The sequence below is a fragment of the Periplaneta americana genome, chromosome 9 (assembly GCF_040183065.1).
Source record: "Periplaneta americana isolate PAMFEO1 chromosome 9, P.americana_PAMFEO1_priV1, whole genome shotgun sequence".
NCBI classification, from domain to species: Eukaryota; Metazoa; Arthropoda; class Insecta; order Blattodea; family Blattidae; genus Periplaneta; species Periplaneta americana.
This window is the reverse complement of record NC_091125.1, coordinates 25742812-25770656: the sequence shown is the minus strand read 5'-3', so window position 1 is coordinate 25770656 and position 27845 is coordinate 25742812.

The following is a 27845-nucleotide window of genomic DNA, read 5'->3' as shown; positions in this document are numbered from 1 at the left end:
GTTATTAAAAAATTATCTTACAGTTTTCATATTCAAAACTTATATTTTATACGTAGTTCCGAGTTGTACGTAATTTAAATACTCTCTTTCAGTTATGTATAAGTCAGGTTTTAACTGTGTGTGTGTGTGTGTGTGTGTGTGTGTGTGTGTGTGTGTGTGTGTGTGTGTGTGTGTGTGTGTGTGTGTGTATATATATATAATTCTTAACATGCCCAGTCAATTTAGGGAGAGCAGTGTATTATGATAATTAATAAAGGATTCAAAGAATTTTAGTTTTGTCCTTCAAATTTCTCCACATTTAATGGACAAACTAAAATTCTTTCAATCATTTACTATCATAATACACTACTCTCTTTAACTCATTGAGCTTATTGGGAATTAAATCAATAGCTTTCCCAAAACCCGCTATGAAATGTTTCAAATAAAAAAATTATCTCGAAAAGGAAGCAAAACCGAGACAAATTGTATTAAACTTTCTTGTCTGAAATATCGCAAAGAATATCTCTCCGAAATTAATGACACTACATATATGTTCACTCTGTATATACAGTATGTACATATCTAGGCCTACATTATGTGAGAAGGGTAACTGATTTAGTTAGAGCTTTAATTTTATTAATGCAAAAGTTAAGTAATTATTGTTGTTCCTTTTTTGGTGAAAGTTATTTTCATTCATTCATTCATTCATTCTTGTGTAGTTAAGACCATCAGGCCTTCTCTTCCACATCAGGAGAAATACAATTACAATAATAAAAGAAAACCAAACTATAAACAAAGTAAAACCACGTGAAAATATAGACTAGTCCAGGCCTGAGGGTAATCCTTTCTCTGAGCGCGCTCGCGCTCGCAGAGAAACCAGCTGCGGGCAGATTGGTAGAAACGATAAACAACGCAGAGGTTCAGAGACGATTAATGCAAGACGTGCTTCGCCTACATATATAAATAAATACCACATTTCATTTTCTGTTTACAACAAATGTAAATGTAGCTTACACAATGCACGCCACTGATCGATTTTTATGTTCGCGATGAACATAATTGCGGGAGTAGAAGGAGACCGCTATCTGAAAATCACTCAAGCTAACGCATAAATTCCCCAGGCCTGGACTAGTCACACAATCTATAAGTGATTAGCTATAATAATTATATCCAAATTAATTAACAGGGCTAAATTATTAACGGATACATGTAATAATAATAATAATAATAATAATAATAATAATAATAATAATAATAATAATAATAATAATAATAATATCATTGTATTATTATTTTATAATAATATTATTATTGTATTATTATATAATAATAAAATTATTATTGTGTTATTATTATTATTATTATTATTATTATTATTATTATTATTATTATTATTATAACAATATTTTTGGTCCGTTAATATTCTGGCAAATAAACGTTTGGACTTGAAAGTAATTTAAATATCTATAAAAATATGAATCCTTAAACTTACGAGGCTATTGTCTTTGGAGAAAATTTTTTGGGTTTTCACCGTAAGTTTTGACTAAATATCACCGATTTTTTTTTAACTATTTACAGTTTATATCATCATGATAGTTCATTCATTCATTTATTCATAGTTTTCCCCCGAAGGGCAGGTCCTTCACTGTAAACACAACATTCTCCATTCATCCCTCTTTTCCACTTTGCTCTTAATATCGGCAACCCATCCATATATCATAATATTTTGTCTATCATCTGATATCTTATTCGACCTCGAACTTTTTTCCTGTTCACCGTTCCGTCATAAAGTATCAGATCTGAAGTTTCGCCTATGTTGTTGAGACCGGTATGGCTGGCTAAACCAACAATATTATCCAGGCATAACGACTCCGACTCATACAGTTATAGGAAACACTTCAGAACTAATACCGTTCTATATTAGCCTGATATTGTAATCCGTATAATGAGTAGTTCCGAAACTTTGGAGATATTCAGTGCAAAGAAACACGGAATAAGACCCAAAGCGTTTCCTGTAACAGATATAAAAAAATGTTTCAACTTTTATTACATAAGAATCTTTAACTTTACAGTCACCCGAAGCTATAGTTTCAGAATCTATGACAATAAAGTAAAAGGATACGTGAACGACATTTCAAAAGAAGATTATAAATCTATTATGAACTGAATACGTAGAATTTCTCCTCCTTTTACGGTCCCGATCAAAATAAAACAATTACACGGCCAATTACGAGTATTTTATTGTACAAAAGTTCGTTGTCCGCGAGAACACCAGATATGATCGGCCATTGCGTTCCTCTGTAGGATATCTTCAAATATTAACGCTAGTCAAGTGCATTTTCAACTCCCGCTAACATCCGCCTGAGTTGCGCAGTCAATATTCACAGCAACGATACAGCTGTAACGTATGCGGTGAATTATAGGGTAGACTCCACCTTTGCTAACGTGAAATGCCATTATATTATTAAAATGATGATTTGTAATAGATCCCCGCACCTGCAAATCAAAATATTACCAACAAGTTGTGAAACACTATTCCAGATTAATTATTTTAAGTTTTTTTTCGATTAATTTACTCCACTAATACATAGAGCTACAGAAATATTTCCTTTTTATTAAGATCGCAGTTCAAATATTGAATAAAATCCAATTGTTATATGATAGTCGTTTTTATAATCTAACTGGCTGAAACGAAATTTATTTGAATTGTACGATTTCACTCTTTATTATGGCTAAGTGGAAGAAAGGGCCTGATGGCATTAACTTTGCCAGAATAAAGAAAAACATAAATAAAAATAAGAAAAAATAATTAAATTAATAAGTAAATAAATAAATAAGGTAATAAGTAAATACCAGTACATAATAGACAGGCGTGGCGGCGGACTGGCAGCGAGCGAAGGGGCGGGCGGACAGACAGACAGACAAGATAGATGGATAGGTAAATAGATAGATAGATAGATAGATAGATAGATAGATAGATAGATAGATAGATAGATAGATAGATAGATAGATAGATAGATAGATAGATAGATAGATAGATAGATAGATAGATAGATAGATAGATAGATAGATAGATAGATAGATAGATAGATAGATAGGTAGGTAGGTAGGTAGGTAGGTAGGTAGGTAGGTAGGTAGGTAGGTAGGTAGGTAGGTAGGTAGGTAGGTAGGTAGACAGACAGACAGACAGACAGACAGACAGACAGACAGACAGACAGACAGACAGACAGACAGACAGACAGACAGACAGACAGACAGACAGACAGACAGACAGACAGACAGACAGACAGATAGATAGATAGACAGATAGATAGATAGATAGAATATAAGAACTGGAAAATAATAAATAAATAAATAAATAAATAAACAAATAAACAAACAAATAAATAATGAGAATTACAATCAGTCAATCAGCCTCATAAGAACCGATTCTTTCGAAGGGAACAAGATTAGGTTTTCAAAACATCTAATCTTAAATTTTGTTGCCGTGTTAATAAAGACGCTGATAATATTGTCTTATAGCTTCTGAGCATCGATTTTTTGGTCTTTCGGCTTTTCTTCTTGCTTTGATTTACATTTTGTTATTGTTGTAAAGGCAATGCGTCTACTACCGCCCACTTGAAATATTCTTTCAAGCTTAATCTACAGGGTTTGTCAATGTACTTTAAGAAGCATTTTATATAGTGTAGTTAATTAGCAAGTTATCCTTAAGAAAGCACATGTTTGAGAACAAATATTGAAAGTTTCTTAAAAGTATTTCATTTATCATAAAATTTGTAGATATCCGCCGTCTTAGTCCAGTAGCCTACGTGAACCGACCTACTGAGTTAACTGTGGCTCCGAGTCTCTATACTGAAAAAAACTGCTACATTTTGTGTTGTGGGTTCCTTGAACTGATGAATTACTGCAACCGCCTGAAAACATTCGTTTTAAATAACTCAATATCTGCAGGTACGCAGGATTAAAATCACTAGATCTTGCAGAGCAAAAACGTCATCAGAAGTGAAGACTAAACAATGTTTTACAGGTATGAAGATGTGTAAATTGTATCTTACATTAATATTATGTTTTTAATGTCTAGATCTCGTAATGATGGTTTCTTCCATAATCATGAAACATAATTATTTAGATAACTTAGGGTGATAGTAAGAGGAAGAAGAATTAAGTGCATAAGATTTGTGGATGATATGACATTGTTAGCAATCAAGACGAAGTCCATAGTTATCAGAAGGAACATAAAGAAGGTAAACGTACGAATTCGAAATGAGGCAATGGAAGAAGTGGACAGCTTCTGTACTTGGGTATACTATAAGTAGTGACATGAGATGCTGCCAGGAAGACAAAATGAGGATAGCAATTACAAAGGAAGTTTTTATTAGAATAAGATTTATTTTCTGTGAACTTCTAGAAAAAATAATTAAGGACGAGACTAATGAAATGATTGGTGTGGAGTGTATGGGGCATTGTATGAGGCAGAGACATGGACATTACGACGAATTGAAGAGAAACACTAGAAGCATTTTAAATGTGCATATGGAGAAGAATGGAGCGTGTAAATTTGACAATAAGAATAAGAAATGAAGCTTTGCTAGGAGGAGTGAGTGAAGAAAAAATAATACTGAAACTCACCAGGAAGAGTTTAAGAAATTGGCTGAAAAGAAACTGCCTACTGGAAGGAATGGTGAACGGGGGAAAAGTTTGGGACAGAAGAAGACATCAAATGATAGACAACATTAAGATATATTGTTCATATGCGGAGTTCAAGAGATGGTAGAAAATAGGAAATATTGGAGAATGCTGGATTTGCAGTGAAGGACCTGGCCTTGGGCAGGAAATTATGAATGAATGAATGAATATCCTCTATCTTTGATTTGCGTACCTACGTCACCTAATTTTAAATCTCTTAAAAATTAGGCCCTAAGACAAAACAAGATCTAAAGCCTACCAAACAGCATCTTGTAGGGGCTCTTATTAGAAGAGTGAATATGGTGTATTGGGTGACTGAATTTGGAAATTACGTGTGTTTATGCCTCTATATCACTAGTGATTTCAAAATTCACTTTTCCAGTGAAAAATACACCATCAAACGAAATTGAAGTTCTACTACTGTTTTCTGAGCAAAATTGCTAGTCATATTTATACTTAATCCCTATGTATGAGCATATATTAAATGAATGTACTTATTGCTGTATTTATTTCGGTCAGTTTAAACAGAACTTTTATTTATTTCTGTAAGAGTAGTCTTTAGGTTGCAATCCAAGAATTCGCCTTGCTGTTGTATTACACAACTCCAGACGTCTTGATACTCTATTATCTCTGTAAAACTTTCGTCTGTATTTCGCGTAATATTTCAGCAAATGCAAAATCTCTTGATGCAGGAAATCTTCCTGACTTCTTTAAATCCATTTTGCTAGAAGCTTCTGCAAAGAACTCCAACTACATAGTCCAACTCTCAATCCATTACGGCCACGAAACCTCGAAAGCCTGCTGAATGTTTCCGTTCATATTCACAGTAATATTGAATAACTCCAATACGTCTTTGCATAGATGGAAGCATTTCTTTTCACAAACATAAATTGATTAAACACCGTTCCGACAGGATTAAATTGACGTTAAACCTTAAATGGTTCGTAGCTGTCTCATAGCTCACAATAAGTACTAGGGCAAAGTTGTCTAATTCCTTGATACCCTTAATTCCGTGATACATTTTTTTCTCTGAATGTTACGGGATTGAGTATCTTGCTAGGAAGTTCATCAATGTCTCAAAAGTAGGCGAAAGATGCACTATTTCGAGAAAGATCTCTGGTGCTATGATCGAACGATAAAACTTTGACTGACATTCAATTTAAATGAAGTATCATGGGATTAGGGGTGTCACGGAATTAGGCAACTTTACCCTATATATAATTATGCCAATTAGTCACACACACGGAATATTCCATCTGTCTTCCTATGAGTAAGTGATCTGTAGGCATAGGAAATGAGTATTATTGCACTGTTTGCGAAATACCTTATTTCGAAATTTAATGCCGGTGCAGCAAATCCCTGTGTCATTTACTATTTTTTTTATATTTTTATAATATCCGTATTTTTCAGAAAATTAACAAGAAAATTATTCACAAGAACGATACAATAGTCTATAACCTACAAGACTCATTCTGGGGATGGCTGGTCTTTTTTTACAAATATCTTCATCCAGCTGCAGAATTATAAAAATATGTCCTTCTCTTACATACATAAGTGTTCTGCCCATGGGCAGTCTTTCACTGTAAATCCAGCATACTCCAATTTTTCCTACTTTCTGCCTTCCTCTTAATTACCGCATATGATTCACATATCTTAATGTAGTCTATCATTTGATACCTTATTCTGCCCTGAACTATCGTCCCTTTCACCATATCTTCCAGTGCATCCTTCAGTAGGCAGTTTCTTCTCAGCCAGTGACCCAACCAATTCCTTTTTCTCTTTTTGATCAGTTTCAGCATCATTCTTTCTTCACTCACTCTTTACAACATAACTTCATTTCTTATTCCCTCTGTCTACTTCACACGCTCCATTCTTCTCCATATCCACATTTCAAATGCTTCTATTCGATTCTCTTCACTTCGTCGTAATGTCCGTGTTTCTGCTTCATACAATGCTACACTCCACACAAAGCACTTCACTAGACTCTTCCTTAGCTCTTTTTCCAGAGGTCCGCAGAAGACAATCCTTTTTCTATTAAAAACTTCCTTTACCATTGCTATTCTCCTTTTGACTTCCTGGCTGCAGCTCGTGTTACTGCTTACAGTACACCCCAAGTATTTGAAGTTGTTCACTTGCTCTACTGCCTCATTTAGAATTCGCAAGTTTACCTTCTTTATTTTTCTTGCCACAACCATGATCTTCGTCTTGTTTGCATTTGTCTTCTTTCCATACTGCTCAGATCTGTCATTTAGCTCTATTAGCATATCCTTTAATATCATCTCCTGTTCTCCTAACAACGTCATATCATCAGCAAATCTTATACACTTTATTCTTCTTCCTCCTACTTTTAACCCTTCCATGTTCTGACAACAGTTCTTCACCAAATTCTTCAAGTAGGCGTTGAACATTGTAGATGATAAAGAGCATCCTTGTCGTACTCCTCTCCCTATTTCACTTTCTTCAGACATTTGTTCTATCCTGACTTTGACTCGTTGGTTCATATATAAGTTACTAAACAGCCTCCTGTCTTTCCAATCCACACTTCTTTTCTTCAGGATGTCCATTAGTTTGTTCCATTCTCTTAATGTGTACATTAGTTCGTCGCAACTTATTTGCTGTTACTGCCTGATCATAGATATACTGACAGGGGCGTATTTTGCGGGCTACCGGGGCTACCGGCGGTAGCCCAAGGAAATTACAAAAGAAAAAGTTTATAATATAACATAATGTAATAATTTTGTATTATTAGTTTTACCATAGTAATTAAAATTAAAGTAACTGTTAGATATATTTTGTGTAATAATAGGGTCAGCGGTAGCCCAAACCCTTTAACCAGTATACGCCACTGGATATACATACCAGTCAGAACCTCAGTCAGAAGTTTTACAGACTCAAAATGATTATGAATTTCTAATCGACGTTTCTGTACCGCCAGAGAACAACTTTAACTAAAACCACAGAGAGAAAAATATACTTGTCGTCGGTAGCTGAAATTGAACTTCTTCCAAATAAACAGCATGTCTCCATGCAGCGTGAAACAACTGTCCTGTAACAGTATAGATCTGTACCACAGACTATTATATACAGTCGCGAAGCTCAATATGTAGTAAAAATGCAAACATGGGTAGTTGCCCACAGCTAGGATCGCTACTATCGCCTCATCATCGCAGATCTCTCTCCTAGTAGACGACAAAATATGTTACACTTTCGTTGTGTTCTTTTGGAAAAATTAACACCTTCCTTCCATTATTGAAATATTAAATGCATAAAGTTAATTTATTATTTTAATGAAGTATATTAAATTCCACCATAAACTCGAAGATACCTGCAAGAAATAGGTTAATATTATTTTTGTTTGTGCAAAACGAACTGAAATTTATTATAATCGCTTCACTCATTCAAGATTATAGCGATAATTAACTATGAAACCAGTAAATATTAATTTTCATTTCCCTTTACAACAATAATAATGGAAATACGAATTAATGGAGTAACTTACGTGTACCGGTACTTGTAGTGTAGGCTTACGTAGTTAGCAAAGTGGGATGAGGTTAAGCAATAATAATCACACCAGAATTGGATATAAAACGTGATCAATAAATTTTATTGTAACAGACTATTTCTACGTCTCTAGTAAAGTAACAAATAAAAATAACAACAAAATTAACAGCTATAATTAAAAACATATCCTTTGAAAAAAAAAGTAGGCCTAAGCAATAATAATCCCACCAGAATTGAAAATAAAACGTGATCAATAAATTTCATTAAAACAAACTTAATTTTTCTACGTCTCTAGTAAAATATTATTATTCCAATTATTGTATTTTAGCCATTAACATTTTCATTACAACCAATAACGAACATTTCACAAGCATAAATGTGAAATACGCAACGAGCTGGCACTCGATGGAAATACGACACAGTCCAAAGTCGACCGTGGACAGTCTATTGTTTCTAGTTGCTAACTGCTTGGAGTGCTTTATCACGAGATTTGCAAAAAATCACCTCACGCTTTGCAACTGTATGGTAGACTGTGTCTGTACTATGGAAGAGAGACACTTCAACTCTTTGTCACTGACTTTTAACTTATATTTTCATGGAATGAACTATGTCCATATTGTAAATTTTGAAGGTTAAATAACTTAATAATAATAATAATAATAATAATAATAATAATAATAATAATATTAAAACACACTGCATGAGAAGTCTAATCAATTACAAGAACTGATTTCCAAAGAGACGTATTTGCGAGGCGCTAATTCAATATTCTGTTCCTGCACTATTTTCAATTATAATGTAATCTAATTGTCAAATTAGGTAAAGTATGCAATTAATTAATGAATACAGGAATAGTTTTAACGATTCAATGGTTTGTGAAATTATCAGCACGAAAAATCTTTACTTTTTTTAGACACACTATACTCTTCATCCAGCTTCCATGTCCTGATTTCAATATTAATTATTTAATTAGTTTAATTTACACAGTATTTAACAAGCAGTACTGAAATTTTATTAATGAAAAATAATAGACTGCAAAAACTACAGAGCGAGCCATATAAACCTTTACAACTTCTGAACCAATAATAGCAAACGTGTACAATCTGTTCTGAATTACAAAGTAATTGTGGGGGATTCCTCAGAGCAAATGTTGAAAATGTCTTCCACCTGCATCCATACACAACTGTACCCGTCGCACCATATTCCGTGACAATCTCCGAAGAGTATTATCGTCATCAATTGCTGATTTCATTCCTAATGGCATCACATCACGGAGTTCAGTAAGTGATCGCAGTGTCTATTCTTGTATACTCTGTCCTTAAGTTAGTCCCACAAAAATAAGTCCGGAGATGTTAGGTCAGGTGATCTGGGGCGCCACAGTTTTTTTTAGATTAGGCAATCAACGAAGAAGCTGGCTCGTAAGCCCGATTTCTTTGCAGCTCTCTGACATGTGCCATCTGAGTAGCCTGTCTCCTGGCTCAATCGACGCAAAGATTTCTTTGGCGAGTTTACTAAACTTCCTCGATCATCATCACAAACTTGACTCATCAATAAAATTGTTGGCATGGTTGGAACATTACGCATAGCGAATTCTGCTCGAAATGCCCGTTGAGTTTGGATCAAGGAATTTGTCTTCCAATATTGAGAAATGCATGTTCGTGTTATCACTGAAAAAACAGAGAGTGCGAGCTAATTACTAATAGTCAACAACAGTCGTAATATTCAATACTGGTTGGTAGGATACCAATATAGAATATCCCATAGCCACCGAGATCATTAAACTCATTTCAAGTTTATACTAGTTTCAAGATGGAAATTATAATTCATTAAGATTATAAAGGTTTATATGGATCGCTCTGTATTAAAATATTAAACATCAGTAAATAGAATGATCAATGCTGAACATAATTAATATAAAAACATTAAATTAAGTTAAATGAATTTATCCCCGTATGAGCAACTGTAGTGTTAGGAAGTTCAGTACTACATTATATATAGGCACAAAGAAGAAGGAAAAATAAACAATAAATTTAATAATACAGTATAGACACAGTCTAGTACATACAGTCACGAAGCTCAATACGTAGTAAATATGCATCCATAGATAGCTGCTAACCACTAGGATCGTTACTATCGCCTCATCACAGAAAATGCGAAATACTACCTGTACAGTCTATTGTTCCTAGTACCCTTATAAACTCAAGCTTCGTGATTGTTTATAATAGACTGTGGTGAAGATTATAAACGTATGATGAAAAAGGAATTATAATTGAAAGAGTTTGTAACTGATATTCATATGTAAATGAAATTCATATTTTTCAATTAATCACATACCCCTATCTTAATTTTCCGTAATAATTTATTTAATTTTAAGTTTAAATTTCACCGTAGGGTACTTGTATTTTCTAAAATCCGTTTATTGAGAAATGAAGTTGTTTTATAGCATTCAACCACTGTTGTAGCCATGTTCCATACGAGCAACTATTAAACTTTTCCAGTATGTGAAATGAGATAATATATTTCTTCTCGTAATATAATTATGCCAATATGTGCTGACATTTTTCTTGTTCTTATGAAAGAAAGTAAATAATGTATATTTGTGTATCAATTCTAACGTTCCGAATAAAGAAGTTTAATAAGGTAATCAATACATTTTTTAGACAAATTCTGATTATTTTCTTTTGCAGTAATTCCAGCGCTTTCTTGTGGATTTAGAAACAGTGCCCCAACCGATAATGCCATAACGTAATACAGATTGCACCAAAGATAAATAAATAAATTAAGTCGGCCTGTTTGGCACAGTTGGTATAACGCTGATTTCTATGTCCGAGGTTGCGGATTCGATCCCGGGCCAGGTCGATGGTATTTAAATGTGTTTAAATGCGACAGGCTCATGTCAGTAGATTTACTGGAATGTAAAAGAATTCCTGAGGGACAAAATTCCGTCACACCGGCGACGCGACGCTGATATAACCTCGGCAGTTACGAGCGTCGTTAATATTTTAAATAAATTAATCTTAGAAATTAATGGAGAAGTACAAACGCAGTATAACAAATCTACATATAATTTTGAGGAATTTATTACATAATAATCAATATATTTGTCCCATCTAAGATGTAAGTACATTAATTTAGTTTTAAAAATTATTTAGCTCTATGAAATTGGTTAAAAATGGATAGTCACAATTCAGAAATAATGTACAATTAGGATTATGAACTGTAATAATTGTAATTATAGTCAAGATGTATGGCATTGTGTGATGTTACTAATATATTTCATACCATAAATATGGCTTGTGAAGTTCTCAGCACTGGAAATCTACGCTATTTGAGGCCACATAATAAATTTCATACCATAAATATCTTCAGCTATCGCAAACATTAAAGTTGTCAACAATAGTGGTAAACACAACATAACATTTGTATTTATTCAACTGGAAAACATTAAAATCCAGTATAACAAGCTACACCACCGACAAAGAGGAGCCATTGCCACGGAGTGCCAACTGTTTGTCTCTCTGGAAGACAGGCCTGGTCCTACCAAATATCTCTTGAAATATACAAAATTCTTGGAATTTGGCAAAAGACGATGTTTCTGTTTGGTCATAGTATTTTTTGTACATAGACGGGCTCTCGTTCCCCTTTTGGAGTGTCATGTCGGGGTAGAGAAGGAGGAGTTCCGTTTCTACACGCGTGTGTTCTACATTAGACAAAGAAAACCTGCAGACAATTTGAAAGCGAGCCAGACATCATGCAGTCCAAGCTGCGGAAGGCCCACAGGACGTTCCAAAATTACCTTCAAACAAAGTCATGGGATTCGTAATCTGAAAACATTCTCCAAAAGAAAAGAAACCAAAATACAAGCAGGTCTGAGTTCAAATCCACGTGGTACTAAGTGGAATTTATGGTGAATAATTCTAATAGTACTATGATTCCACGTAATACACTGTTAGCTTTTTGTCACCTTAAAATAATTAGGAAGTGTTTGGCCTTCAAAAAGTCAACATTATCGCCCACCTCTTGGCATAACGTATAAGAGTCGTAGCTTAACTTATACTACAATTTGACGAATAAAATAAAGTCGATATTACTCAGGTAATAGGAATATTAACTAAAAATGTAAAACAGAAACAACTTGAAAATAATATGACCTCTGAATTAGTTTAACCGGTAGCGTTTATAATATACGTATATTGAGGGTTCATATCCGTACAGAAAAGTCAATATTTATTCATAGGAATCAAATTTGTGTCCTTTCTCTTGTGGTTGTCTTGTAGGCTATTGTAATAAATCCTGGTGGTATTGCGACATAATAACCACATTGAACTGCTTCTGAATACCTATATTTGGTTAAGAATTTGAATAAGCACGTGTAGCACCAAGAAGATGGATTATATTTTTTTAGTAGGTTATTTTACGACCCTTTAACAACATCTTAGGTTATTTAGCGTCTGAATGAGATGAAGGCGATAATGCCGGTGAAATGAGTCCGGGGTCCAACACCGAAAGTTACCCAGCATTTGCTCATATTAAGTTGAGGGAAACCCCCGGAAAAAACCTCAACCAGGTAACTTGTCCCGACCGGGAATCGAACCCGGGCCACCTGGTTCCGCGGCTAGGCGCGCTAACCGTTACTCCACAGGTGTAGACTAAGATGGATTGTAATATTCAATAATAGTAGGTATAATAATAAAATAATAATAATAATAATAATAATAAAGTTAATACTATTTCGTGTTTGTAATATAATATGCGAATAATAATAATAATAATAATAATAATAATAATAATAATAATAATAATAATAATAACAATAATAATAAAAATATAAAATCACAAGTGAATTTTAGTCCTACTACTTCTATCACCACAAATCTCAAATACAACCAGACATCAGCATTACTGCCAACATTATTTTATCATCTCTGGCATTGCTAATGGTTACGGTAATATTGTTGCTATTATTAATATTATTTTTACTGCTGCTGCAATTACAACAGCTAATACTAAAAATTCTGTCATTGCGCATTAAATACAACTACATGTATGTGATATAGTAAATATTATTGCTACTGCTCCTATTAAAAGTACTACTACAGGCCATTCGGTATCTCGTGAAACCTACCTGCGTGTAAGGGGAAAGAAGTGGACTGGGAAGCTTCTCTCCCTCGCTACACTTGCACTTGCAGGTAGCTAACTGGCTTAACCCCACCATAAGGTTCTTACAATTAGTTACGGCGCACACAAGCATTTGGTTTCATGAGATAGCGAATGATCTATATTATTCCTATCATTATAAAACTATTAACTGTAACTATTGTAACTACTACTACTCCTACCATTGTAAGAAAAACTGCTACTATTACTACTACTACTACTATTTTATTCTACAGGGGCTAGAAATGTTTATAAGTTTTCATAAATTCAAATATAAATCTTCGTTGTATATTTTTAACAAATTGTATATTAAATAATTTAAAAATAAACCTTTCGCTCATTCTTCTCTCAAACTGAGTGTATCAATCGTTCTCCAATACTCCCGTAATTGACTAATAGAAATTCAGAGAGAGATAAAAATATTTATTAAAGAACCTATTCCTTTCATTTTCCATAGTAGAATGATAGAAATATTATTCTAAAATTTATTTATTTTAAATGTTTATTCATTTATTGATGTCTATAACAGGGCAAAGCCCCAATTACAATAGACAGTACAGATAATTGTTTAAAATATAGAATTGCAAATAACATGAAAAGAGATAAAACAGATACAAATGCAAGATACAACTGTAAATACAAATTAAAAATGAAAAAAAAAACAGACAAATAGATACTACCTAAATAAAAGACATAAGTATAGGCCTACATATAAATGAAAAATACAAAATAAAAATAAATGAAAAATAGATAAGTATAGACTAGGTATCATTTATTGTATTTTATTGGGTTATCTTTCGACGCTGTATCAACATCTAGGTTATTAAGCGTGTGAATGAAATGAAGATGATAATGCCGATGAAATGAGTCCGGGGTCCAGCACCTAAAGTTACCCAGCATTTGCTCATATTGAGTTGAGGGAAAACCCCAGAAAAAACCTCAACCAGGTAACTTGCCCCGACCGGGATTCGAACCCAGGCCACCTGGGTTCGCGCCCAGACGTGCTGACCGTTACTCCATAGGTGTAGACAATAGATATCATAGCCAAAAATGTAAAATGTAGCTATGAATAAAAATTATAGAGTAACAAATAGATAGAAATATTATTTAAAATCAACTACCTTCAGTATGTTAATAAGTACATTTTTATATTTCATGTTATGAAGTAAAGCAAATGTTAAATTATTACATATAGAAAATCAAGAAATTGTTTTATGAGTGACGTAAAAACAGTCTCCTGTCAAAGAAGCAGTTTGTTTTCATAGTGATTTAGGTAATAACTGAAAAATCAGCTTTCAAGTTGGTTAAGTTACACATAATAAAATAATACAGATAATATCTATACGAAAGAATTAAAAATATTTAGCAAGCCAGGAAATTCCTTCCACATAGATTAAGAAATCTTGACCTGGATTTTTAAGATGCCTCATCATCTGTGGGCAAAATAGCTTGAATTAATTTCGAATATGGTTTTAAATTATAAAATATATCCGAAGAAATATAGAATATTTAGCATGCCAGTGATTTTTTTCCACTCACAGTAAGAGATCATGTTTTTGGACAAAGTAGCCCGAATTATTTTCGAGTGCGGTTTTGAATTATTGAAGATATCCGAAGAAATTTGTAATATTTATCATGCTAAGAATTTCCTTCCAGACACATTAAGAAGCTTTGTTTTGGGTTTCTTTTTAGACGCCTCATCATTTGTCGACAAGAATAGCTTGATTTACTTTCGAATGCGGCTTTGAATTGTTTTGGGATATCACAGAATATTTTTAGCTGAATTGAGGACCGTTTTTGCAAAACATGCTAACTGAAAAAACTAAATTTTACAGGAGAGACAAAACACTGTAATAAGCAAATTGTTGCTGTAACTCTCACTTAGCAGAAAGCAAGTTTTGAAAAAACGATCACATTTTGACACACTACAATGAAGAAATATAATTCAATTTTACTAAGACGCCTTTAACATCATGTTAACGAATACATGAAAATCTCAATTTTGCAAATTTTGCAGTTAGCAAGTTTTGAAAAAACGGTCCTCAATTGTACATATTGAACTACATTCATTTCCTTCCAGTTTTAAATATCGAAGTCAACATTGGTTTAAATTCATACCTTAATTTATTTCGGCATGAAAACATTGTGAAACATCTGAGATGCGGTTTCTCTATGTCGCTGCACACCCATTGAAGGGTACATGACATTACTTATAAATTGACAAATATAATTATATCCATTTGAAAAGATAGTAAAAATTTTTGGTTTTATTATATCTATTCCTGCCGAAAATATGTACACGGAGGAATATAATAGCTGGTGTTTTATGGCATTGAACAAATTCAGAAAGTATTTTACATTTCGCAACGAATTCGTCAGTTTCCAGTCTCGTAATTGACTTAGATGCATTCTACAACATTGTATTTTGTAATACAACGAGTGCTGATGGTTTCCTTGTAATTTAATTGACTTAAATTAATATTTGTTGTCATTATAATTACATTTCGAGACCGCAGGTTTAAAAGCGAAATTATATTACTTCAGGGCAAATATTATCACGAATTATATTTGGCAAGATAATCCCAGTACAAACAATTGTAATTTTGAACAACTAAACATTCGAGATTGTAATGAGATCCAGAAAAACAGTCGAAGCAGAGATGATGGGAATAAAAACAGCTGAACATTTAAGTAAAAACAACACTTTATTTTGAAGTCTTTTATAATTGCTTATCTCTAATTTTCGAACATGTTTAATTTTATTATAAACAATTTTTACTTGAGATAATTAATTGTGTAATTATTATAACTTATTATTATTATTATTATTATTATTATTATTATTATTATTATTATTATTATTATTATTATTATTGAGACCGCGAATCTGACGTAATCACTTGACTGCTGATACATCGAAACAGAGACAATACAAATAAAACATGTGAATATAGAAGGAAAAATTATAATTGATTCATTTTGAGGAGCATGCTTTTAACTACCTGTGTATTACTCGAGCGAGGCCAGTGGAGTCCTGCAGCCCGGAGCCGTGGCGCTACTGCTCCTGCGTTCGTAATACCGCATCGCGATAGTTCACATTATGCCCGCGGCTCCACTCGCCTCGGTCGAGTAATAATTCGATTCTCATTGGTAAATCTAGCATCAATGAGGTTGTTCATTTCCTGAAAAACCTTCACGTGTGATTAACTGCATAATTTCATACATCAGAACTGTTTACAAAATTATAAGAAATAGGTTTTTATAATATTCCATGTCCACCGCTGTGGAGTAACGGCTAGGACGTCATAAAGCGATACCGGGTTTACATTCTGGTTGGGACAAGTTACCTGATTGAGGTTATTTCTAAGGTTTTTCCCTCAACCAATCGAACTGGAATTGCTGGGTAATTTTTGGCGTTGGACCTCGGATTTATTTCGCCATCATAATGACACTTCCCCTCTTCCATCATCATCTCCGTTTCTGTACTAGGTTTCGTCTTCCTATTGGCCGCCGCCGAACTTGGACCCCGTGGATATGAGTTCTCGACTGGGCATGGTAACTCGTGGGACTGGGGTTGAGGGACCGTGGCGAGGCCTACATGGAATAGTAAAGGAATCTTGTAGGCTGTAGGGGAATTCGTAGATTGCGTGCGGGGGGGGGGGGTCTTGGAACATGCACACCATTCCATTCCAGGTAATATAATGGGCCCAACCGAGCGGCCTGCATGCGAGGACATTCCCAGGTCGTGCCCTCCCCTGAAGGGATACTAATAGACAGATAGATGACATTTGATGTTATAACAATATAGAGTGTTACTAGTTCAAGAAGAGCCCATGCTAGTGTTTACCTTGTGGAATTCATATCTCAAATTCATATCTCAAATTCCGTCTTCTTTTACGAAAGAAGCTACCATAAATATATACAGAGTGTTAAAAGTATGCACTATTTTAGGAGGTGATAGTATGCATCAAAACAAGAAAAAAAATGCCCAATAAACATGGATCCCACAGCACATACTTTCTGAGATCTGAGCACTTGTTCACAGTGTGACTCCATTTATGTCAATGCATTTTTTTACCCTATAATACAGCAGGCTACGAGATAATCATACCGTAGTTGATACCCTGGCATGGAATACTGATACGTCGCAAGGAATATTGAAAATAAAAGTCTGATTGCGGATATAAACGGGGTTCAGCAGATATAGTGTTGTGAATTTTCGTAATTAACATATGTAGGCTAATGAAAGTTCCCATGCAGTTGAAGAAATAAGACATCAGCACCCATTCTCAATCAACTTATGGGCAGACATTCTTGGCGATAGATTAAGGGTCATACGTGCTACCACAGAGATTAACTGGGGATCGTTATCAGGACTTTCTTATTAACGTATTGCCTACCTTGCTGGAGTATGTGCCATGTCAGCAAAGACTACAGATGGGTTCATGCATGATGGTACACAAGCACATTTTTCCGCAAAGAGCGTAAACACCTGACGCTAACATTTCAGGACCGCTAGATTGATTGGGAGGCCCTACACCTTGGCCTGCTCGTTCCCCAAATCTAAATCCCCTATACTTTTGGTTATCAAGAACAACCAGATCAATTTCAAAGGGTGCGTGATTCCTTACTCCAAAGGACAAAGGAATGCACTGCCATGATGGACATCACATTGAGCACCTCCTATGGACAAGTGTTCAGATCTCAGAAAGTATGTGTTGTAGGACCCATATATATATATATATATATATATATATATATATATATATATATATATATTACACATTCTTTTCTTGTTTTGATGCATACAAGCACCTCATAAATATTGGATACTTTTTTAAAACTCTGTATACTTGTGATATATTATCGGGTTACGCCATCTTTAATTCTTTATCAACTACAGGAAGAATGAAATAACGATTGTAGCCAAAAACAGAAGCAGACAACGAAAATAGACCGAATCACGTCGTACTAAAATTATGTTCTGGTTGGCTGTGATTGCACAAAGCTGAATGTAGCCTATATGTACTGTGACTTCAATCTCGTTTTCAGATACTGAAGGAAAAAATAAGTAATATACATAATTATTATTGTTATTATTTATAATACAAATGTATTTTGAGTAAACCTTGTATTTTCATCCCTAATTAAGTGTTGTAGACTATATTTAAAAATAGAAAGAACAATGCATGCCTATGTTTACAGTACAAGTAAATCTTTTATGCAGTCTGTAAATCTGAAGCAAAGGCATAAATAAACGTTCCAATTAGAGATTAATTTAACGTATAAATGTAATTAAATGAGACAGATTGATTCCGGAGCGAATTCGTTACCTTGCAAATAAAAACAATTAGAACATTTTACAGAAAACTAATTGGAAAAAGGGAACTTCCTGAATCATTCATGAAATTTGTCTTTCAAGTAACCCTGAGACTCACAAAATCACTATTAAGTAAACTATCCTATCTTCCAACCTAACGTTCTTCCTCCGTCGTCTTCAGCGATTTAGTGGTTACAATGCTTGCATCTGAATTCAAATATCATTGGTTCAAATCCGGTGGAGGATGACAGAGATTTAAATAAGAGGGGGAAAATCGTTCTATGGAGTAGATTAACTTCACGTAAAAATGTCACTGTGTACGCTAAATTCTCAAATACATCTGAACTTATCTCATTGGTCACTTGGCATGTCTGATGGCGATATCAGAAACGTGGACATATCACGAAGTCAATGTGACATATCATTTATTAAATTATATAGGCTAGATAACGGTGTATAAAGGAATGTTGGGATTATGGCAATGGAAATAGTGTATCCCGAGAATGCCTGCTCCAACTCCGTCTTTTCCCATCACAAATTCCACATTGATCGCCAGGAACTGAACTTGCGTATCAGTTATTCCTACGTTCCCTGGGTAGAATCTACTTATAAATTTCAGGAGAGAGAGAGAGAGAGAGAGAGAGAGAGAGAGAGAGAGAGAGAGAGAGAGAAACAAAGGGAGATTGGAAGGACAGAAACAATTGGAAAATGATTATAAGGTATGTGGGCAGGAAGAAGTGATAATATTGTGCTATCTGCATACTAATAATAATAATGATGATGAGGATAATAATAATAATAATAATAATAGTCTAGTAATAATAAATACTTCATAATACTGCTACATTCGGACGTAGGCCTACCATTTCTATTATTTTCACTTCTTCATTACAATAGGTGAAAAATAGTGATTTATTTGCTCCGTCGCTAACTGGCTTGCACGTGGAATGGTAAATCAAAGACGCGATTAATCTATGATCAGAAAGAGGTTTCTCACTTCTATCCGACTCTTGAACCCTAATGCATCATTCGGAAGTTCTTTGATATAGAACACTTTATAATTTTTCCATGTAATAGTATATCGTCATTATTCCTGCAATAACTCCTATGTGACATATTTATCGATTTTCAGATTCTTGCTCTATTAAATAACTTAAATATAGCAAATAATAAAATTTCCTATATGTAATTTTTTGCTACATGGCTGCCAAACTTGGACACTGTCTAAGAGACAACGCTCAAGTATACAAATATGCCAGAGGAAGTTGCAAAGAAAAATACTGGGCACCACGCTACGAGATAGAATGACAAACGAAACACTACAAAGACTGACGAACACTACTGACCCAGCAGAACGAGCCACGGCAACGAAGTGGACCTGGGGGGGACATGTGGCGAGACTACAACAGGCAAGATGGACCCATGCAGTCACGATGTGGAACCTCTACGTCGGAAAGAGAGGACAGGGAAGACCACGGCTCAGATGGTCTGACATGTTTACCAAAGAGGTGGGGAAACAATGGTCGAGGACAGCAAAGAACAGAGTTTTGTGGAAAGAACTAGGGAAGGTCATTGTAAATAGATAACGTAATCAGTGTTAAGATATTATAAATAGTAGAGTCAGTATTAGTGAAAGTGTGAGATAAATTTTGTAAATAGTAAAGTCAGTGTTGAGAAAGTGTTAGGTAAATAGTGTAAATAGCAATCAGTGCTTGTCAAAGTGCTGGTGATAGTATAATGCGTGTAATGCAAAACAAAAATAAATAAAGAACAGAGTGCTGAGACTAGTTAAAGTCAAACAGTATTATTAACCATGTCACAAAAGTAGTATACACGACAAGCTCGCCTGGATTGGCTCACCAAGCGCGTACACTTGAGCCATCCTTGTCGAGGGGGTTCTAACCCCATCACAGGAGGCCTGTGCCCAACATGGGACATCATGGCTAGCATTCATTCATATGTAATTATACCTATTTCTTTCTTTCGAAAATGTAAAAATTCACGATCTCCTATACACTACTGCCATAGAATGAATAAATGTGTTTTTTCTTCCTATTAAAAAATGTCATATTTTGCACATAAGAGTTATAGTAATAGTTATATCGTTAAACTGAGAGCAGTTGAAAATAACTAAATAAATCAAGTGCTGGACATCAAAAACGATCCAATTAAAACACTTTCACTCACATATGGTTTGCTTTTATGTTTTAGTTCGTTAGCTTACCTCTCTGACTTTCAAGTCCCGAGACTGTCTAGTACAATTTACGAAGAAATGTTACGGCAGCACAATTTCTCGATAATCGATACAGACATGGTGCCAGTAAGCATCTGTGATATCGAGAATGCCTCCGTCTCATTTCTAATTTCAATATCTTTTGAGTAAATCGTTAAAACGTAGAACGACGAACTTCAAGGGCTCAATAATGGAGGAATATGTAATTTTCACCATAGTGTTTTGAGTGCAATTCTGTGTCAATGGCAAAGTCATTGTATGTCGATAAATACAATATTTGTCCTAATAACAGGGATGCGCATAAGGTAATGTTATGTAGGATTAAATAAAAATAATAGAATAAGGTTGTATTATTTCACTAGAATTATTACTATGTATATTAAACGAATAATTTACGGAATAAATAATAAAGCCGAGGGATAAATTTGACGAGTAGCAGTTATTTCAAAAGAATATTATACTCTGATGATCAGATGACTATTATTATTAGTGAATTGTTTTCGCCCCCATAATTATTATAGAAATTAAAGACGAATTGCAAAGAAAATTATGTAGTATATATATATATGTTATTATTTCTAAAAATTAAGCCGACTGCATCACAGAGGAAAAAAAAAAAACACAATGAAAAAGATATGAAGGTAAATCGTTATTGGCGTCCTGCAATTCTTCCGTAATTGTTATACTCCCTGGGTAAAATCTACTTCTAAGTTTCAGGAGAAAGAGAGGATTAACAGAGGGAGATTGGGAGAACAAAAACAACTGCAGGATGAAGATAAACTAAATGGGCACTGGAAGATGTGAAACTATTGTACAACCTGCAGAACAATAATAATAATAATAATAATAATAATAATAATAATAATAATAATAATAATAATAATAATAATAATATACTGCACTATATTATCACATTCTTATATTTTCAATTCTTTATTACAATAGATAAAAAATATTGCATTGTTCTCGCCTCTTCTTTTACTGGCTAGCACGTGGCATGACAAATCGAAGATACGGTTATCTACGATCAGAAACAGGTGTTCTCACTTCCACCTGACTCGTGAATCCTCATGAATCATTCAGAAGTTCTTGAATATATTTATATTTTTTTATATAAATAACATTACAGTACAGATTTTTTAAACAAAAGACAGTAATATGTTCCGGCCAGGAAATAAAACGAGAGATCCTACTCAGCTGAAATTTATGCCACTTATTTCTATAAATTTATTCCTGGAAAGTAGTTCTTTAACCGTTATAAAAGTATTTCAAAGATCGAAAATGTATTTAGAAGTGAATTTGAAGATAAAACCGTAGAGTAAAGAATGAAATTAAAAATAATACCTTCATGTTCGATTAGGTTATTACTATTTTGTTTTGGATAAACCGAAACATTTAACGAACAGGAATCGATGGTAGAATGAAGTCTTAAACATTGTAGTATATACATCTTGATTAAACAACTTTTAACACTATATCACTTCGGAATATATATTGCGTATCTTTCGCGTGTTGAATATTACAGTACCTGGTTAACTACTTTCAGACTGTTATGGGCCATCTTCAGAACTGGTTGGAGCTGGTCTTGGCGCCGTTTGTTTGTGTTTCCTGTGTGGGTATGTTTGTGTAGTTTAATGTGAAGTCAAAGAGTGTTTGTGTTCTGAAATTGAGTTATGCGTTGAGAATTTCATTTGTATGTGTTTTGTGTGTCAATATATTTCGTATTATTCTAGTGTGTTTAGTTTCCGACTTTTTGGTTGAATATGTAGAATTTCCATATCTGTGTTTATGTCTCTATAGGTGCGGTTAGCATTGTGATGTGTTCTGCATATGTATAAGTGTTTTTTAGTTTTGTTATGGCTGTGATGTGATTTTTGTAACGTGTCTGAAATTATCTACCTGTCTGTCCTATGTAGAAGTTGAGTTTGTATACGCCTGTGTGGTTGTATTTGTTTGTTTGTGTTGTTTGTGTTTTGAAATGTTTTTGTAGAGTATTATTTGTTTTATATACGATGTTGTAATTTAATTTCTTGAATGAGGTTGTAATCTTGTGTGTGTTTTTGTTTTCGTATGTTAGTGTGATGTATTTTTTGTGTTCTTGTGTTTGTGTTGTATTCTTATGCTTTTTGTGATTATGTTTTGTCATTATTATGTTGTCTATTATGTTAGAGTTGTATCCGTCTTCTTGTGCTGTATATTTGATTGTGTTTAGCTCTTCTTTGTATTCTTGTTGGCTCATTGCTATGTTGAGTAGTCTGCGTACCATTGTTCGGAATGCAGCTTGTTTGTGTTGTATTGGGTGATTGGATGTCTTGTGTATGTGTGTTGTTGTTGTTGGTTTTCTGTAGCTTTTGAATGTATGTTTGTTGTCGAATTTTGTTGTTATGATGTCTAGAACATTTATGGATTTGTTCCTTTTAATTTATAATGTGTAGGGTAGCTTTGGGTGTATTTTGTTTATGTGTTGATGTAAGTTTTGAATCTGTCTTTTGTTTCTTTTATATAGTATTAGTATGTCGTCTACGTATCTATGCCAATATATATGGTGTCCGGTTATTTGTTCTTTTCTTTGTTTAGTATATATGTCTGTTCTATGTTGTGTAGTATAGTTCGTGAAATGAAAAGAGAAAACAAGTTGAACTGAGTAGGCTATTTCATATTATCAGATATTGATATTGTTCAATTATGTACGAATTATTTTCTATGTTCATTTATGTTTCATATTTTACGCTTAAATATTGCACTTCAACTGATTGAACTTTTAAAAGGAAAATAATTTTTGTTAATAGCAGAATTAACTGGCAAGGATACAAATCAGAGCAAATAATTGAGGATTATAGGCTAAAGACAACGTCAAAGATTGCGTTGATTCTTAAAAGTAATTTATCTTTAAATGTTATGGTGGTATACGCTCTATAACACTTAATTTGATATTGCTTCTTATGCAAGAAAAGATCGAGATTTTCATCAAGTAATCCTTCATGTCCTTGACTTTTGTCACTATAGAGAGCTCCTCCGAAACAACAGAGAGTAAAAAAGCATCTGATATAAAGATCAACAACAGCAACGTAGAGGTTTATGAAGTCCAATTGTCACTTTTAATTACAGTCATAGACGTATAGACATAATAATTGCTATTGACCATAATAAGAAGACAGTGTACGTTTTTTTTTTTTAAATTTTAGTAGGTTATTTTACGCCGCTTTATCAACAACTTAGGTTATTTAGCGTCTGAATGAGATGAAGGTGATAATGTCGGTGAAATGACTCCGGGATCCAGCACCGAAAGTTACCCAGCATTTGCTCATATTGGGTTGAGGGAAAACCGCGGAAAAAACCTCAACCAGGTAACTTGCCCCGACCGGAATTCGAACCCGGGCCACTTGGTTTTGCGGCCAGAAGCAATAACCGTTACTCCACAGGTGTGTACGGGTACATCTTGGATCCCATCATATGATTTGAGACCTACAGTGACCAGCGGAAGTAGACAACTAGTTTCTTTAATTCAACTGTCCGAAGTCTGGTGTGAATCTCATAGGTGAGTCCAATAAGGCATCACCCATGACGCAACTAAGCCAGGAGATAATGGCGTATATGGCCAGTTCCTTTCTCCCTCCATTGCACACATGGCTGACTAGTAACATGTTACACTATTCAGAATCCAGATGTACACAAAGTTATTGTTCTTTCTCTGGCACATATCGTCAAGGAAAGATGTATAGATCCTTAGTCATCTCGTGAAACCAAAAATGCTTGTGTGCGCCGTAGCATATAGCAAGAACCTTATGGTGGGGGTAAGCGAGCTCGCTGGCTACAACTAGGAGGGTAGGGAGAGAAGAAAACTTCTCAGCCCACTGTTTTCTCCCCCTGACGCGCAGAAAGGTTTCACGAGATAACGAATGACCTATAACTTACTGCTTGATAATAGATGCACGTATGAGCTAGAACCTCAATGAGAAGTATAGACAACTAGAAAAAGCAAATTTAAGAGTTAACATCTGACGTATTTAAAAATTTGTTATCATCTGAAGACAGTTGAAATTATGGCCCTAATCACTGGAAGACCAGGAACTACGAGTATAACAAAGTATTTTTGTTTTAAAATGTTTGTGGACAGTTTAATTTACCAATAACTAGCAAAGCAATTGCCCTCTACGACCCTTAAGTCACATACTCAGATTTTGAAATAACATTTATATAACAAAAGTACAAAATTTTAATATCTAATGTAAATATTTTTCGTATCCTATAAATATAACTTATGTGGATAAATTTATGCAAATAAGTGTGAAATTATTGGTTGAACAAAATCGACTTTGAATGTAACTTTTCCCAGAATATTTATAATTGCATTAGCATTTATTTGCTAAGGTCTACTTATTATCTTACCATTTTAGTGTTCAGTTTGAAAGGATTGCTAAATAAAGAATTTCCTCGCTATTTGTCTAAAAATAGTTAAGTTTTTCTTTCCTGTAATGTTAATTAGCTCACTCTGTAGTTAGATATACGTATACATATTAACTCAAGAGACATATTGCAGACAGTCTGGTATTTTCGCGGTATGCAGTTCTCTCACTTTATTGTTCAACAATTTCTACCATTACAAGTCTGTGGTATATTCTTAAAGAATTTTCGCATTCCAACTGAGGTCAGTTTTTAACTACAAATCCAAATCTGTGGAAAACTGTCTTCTCTGAACTTTCAGCTTATGCACAAAGACAGAGATTAAGTCAAGGTATATTTTCTTAGGTCTGTTTAGAATTCTGGGCTTAAAATAGTATTCCTGACTATTATTACAATAATATATACATCAATTATGCTTAGATTTCAAATGGCGAATGACTCTGTTAAGAGAGAAGTTTTATGAATATAATATTCTTATTGAATTTGTTATTCTCAAGCAATTAATTAAGCAATTACTTAATCAAGCGATTAATTAATATGTGTCCCTGTAAAACGTACAGCAGAGTCCGTATATGCCAGTTTCTGTCTGACGTTTTTCCAATTCACTGTGTACTAAAGCAAGGAGATGCACTTTCACCTTTACTTTTTTAACTTTGCTCTAGAATATGTCATTAGGAAAGTTCAAGAAAACGAGAAGGCTTTGGAATTGAACGGGTTACATCAGTTGCTTGTCTATGTGGATGACAAGAATATGTTAATAGAAAATCCACAAACGATTAGGGAAAATACGGGAATTTTACTTGAAGCAAGTAAGGAGGTAGGTTTGGAAGTAAACCCCGAAAAAACAAAGTATATGATTAAGTCTCGTGACCAGAAAATAGTACGAAATTGAAATATAAAAATTGAAAATTTATCCTTTGAAGAGGTGGAAATATTCAAGTTTCTTGGAGCAACAGTAAGAAATATAAATGACACCCGAGAGGAAATTAAAAGCAGAATAAATATGGGAAATGTCTTTTCCATTAACATATTATTTTTGTAAGTTAGATTCTTGAAACTTTTCTCACCATTTCAACTTGTATAAGACATTAAATTAAAATAACACATTACTTTATCACATGTAACAATTATTTTATTAATATAAACCATTTCAACCATCCTATTTTAAACTTTTATCTATAAGTTTATGCTTTTCAAAATCCTTTTTATGTTCAAGATCGAAGTGCCGTCCGATATGTTTTATATAAATCTCAACTGAACAGTTAAGAGAATGAGCTTTACCTTTGTTCGTGATAACAAAATAGTCTTGGTACCATGTTTTTATGGAAATTAAAATGAAGTCTATAATTTATTCGTCATATTCCACCAATTTACATACGGTACCTCTGATTTGAAAGCTATAGTACCAAATTCAACCTCTGCTTACTGTACGTATAAGCGAACAGATAGAATATTTGTGGAGGGAGAAATGAAGGTGTGATGTATACAGCGCCCGTGCGGGAACATAATGCCCATGCCTGGATTAAGGGTTGGAATTCTGCTTTTTATACCTGAATTCATATGTGTATTCGTAGGCGAATCGTCGATTCACTGTTGCCAAACTCAGACTTTGAATTTAATTTTCTAAATTAACCAAGCACTTGATTACAAAACGCATTGTAGTCCTTTATTTGTTTTAATGTTTTCTACTTTCGCCTTCAATCTGCACAATTACATCACTTCCACTCTCTATAGACAGACAGAGGGACGTCAAAAATCACTTTTCAATTGTCAGGAATACCGAAAAATGCATTTGCGTGAAAACCTCGAGATTGAAACCTTGCAACATCATAGTGATTAAAATTTATAGTTTTCCAATGTAAAAGTAATATTTGTTTAACAATATCGCACCCGGGTATGTGAAAATCAGTGATGAAAGAAATATTACACATACGATTACATTTAAAAGCAGAACTTGACTGCAGCTATAACAACGAAAATATGAGCATTAGAATTTTAAATTTCTACTGAATCACAATATTGAGAAACCCCACGTCTATTTTTTCTTACGAAATTGAGTTATGTACACGGTGTTTCCGAGGTGGTATTACAAACTTCCAGGGATGATGGCGAAGGGCACATGTATCAATTTGAGATAAAGAACCATGGTCCGGAAATGGCTGAGTCGAAAGTTATAACCAAAAATAGTTGTGTGGAAATGGAATTGTAATTTGGCACCACGTGCCCTCCTTCCCTTAACTTTTGGAACAGTCGTGGAAAAATGCTATGGGCCGGATGTCTCCTACGTGAATACTTGGCCCGATACAATCTGTGAGCTTGTCTACTGTTCCCATTGGCTCATCCGTATTCGAAAATCAGGTCTGCTTATTCCGCTCTCGTGTACTCCTCCATTTCACTAGGACTGATCGACTGGATACTACAACTTGTACATATACACTGCTGTCTACAGACGTGCATATCAGGACCGATCATGTCCGTTACACATTACGCTATCTGCATTGCTTTAGTGTAGTTTCCTGTCCCCATCCTTCGGTCATTTCCGGACCAGGGTTCCTTATCTCAAAT